At 37.1% G+C, this 1,099-nt stretch overlaps 1 protein-coding gene across 3 annotated transcripts in view; it reads left to right on the top strand.

Annotated features, from left to right (window-relative positions):
* The window catches only part of LOC106872032 (tyrosine-protein kinase Abl), a 341,811-nt gene that overhangs the window by 305,843 nt on the left and 34,869 nt on the right, over window positions 1–1,099 (top strand). The gene's annotated exons all lie outside the window — the stretch shown is intronic.

Here is a 1,099-nt window from a genome sequence, read left to right as displayed (position 1 = left end):
ATACACACACACATATATATATATATATATATATACGACGGGCTTCCTTCAGTTTCCGTCTACCAAATCCACTCACAAGGCTTTGGTCGGCCCGAGCCTATAGTAGAAGACACTTGCCCAAGGTGCCATGCAGTGGGACTGAACCCGGAGCCATGTGGTTGGTAAGCAAGCTACTTACCACACAACCACTCCTACGCCTATGTATAGTTTTTATTTCACTTGTTATCAAACATTGTGTGTGGATATGTGTATCTGTTGTTAGTGTCATTGTTTAACTTCCAGCTCAGCCCTGACTGAGCAATATCTATGAAGAAAGGTGTTCCAGTTATGACAATCACACCTTTTATTCAATGGAAACATATATAATCACAGTGATTTTCATACTAGCACAATATTTTGAAAGAGGAGAACAGTCAATCCACATCGACCCTGGAGGGACTTGAACCCAAGACAACAGAAAACAACTTAGATATTGCTGCAAAAAGCATTCATTATGTGGCCTATATCACAGCCAAATCTCCAAATCTCCATTTAGATTAATTTTCTCATGACCTCTGTGTTTCAATTAGTTTAGAAAAATAATGGAGAAATTGGAGGGAAAATTCAAGTAGGTTGGTGACAAAAGGGTTAATCCTTGCTAATGTATGTGTCCTGAAAACTCTTTACTCATATCAAACATGTTTTATTTTATTGGCAAACACCCAGAGATCAATCTGTTACACTTCTGCCATTGCACTGTCTGACCAGAATTAAGTGGGACAATCTGCTTACATCTTGCATTCATTGTGAGATTTGTCTCTTGCCTCATTAATATTATTGAAACTAGTGGTACATACACACATATATAAACGTGTATACACACACACACACACACACACACACACACACACACTTCCAGAGAGAGAGAGAGAGAGAAAGAGAAGAAGAAGGGCCATTGTGCTTCTTGAATTGGGTTTACAAACTTAGCTTAATAATGACCTTGATAACTATTAAAAGAAGTTTTTAGGGAGGGAGGAGGCATTTTAAATCAGCCACTTTAATCACGTAATTATATTATTTTAAAGTTAATTATTGTTTTACTCAATTTATTTTGGATATG

Source organism: Octopus bimaculoides, chromosome 8 (assembly GCF_001194135.2).
Source record: "Octopus bimaculoides isolate UCB-OBI-ISO-001 chromosome 8, ASM119413v2, whole genome shotgun sequence".
NCBI classification, from domain to species: Eukaryota; Metazoa; Mollusca; class Cephalopoda; order Octopoda; family Octopodidae; genus Octopus; species Octopus bimaculoides.
This window is presented reverse-complemented; position numbering and strand designations above follow the sequence as displayed.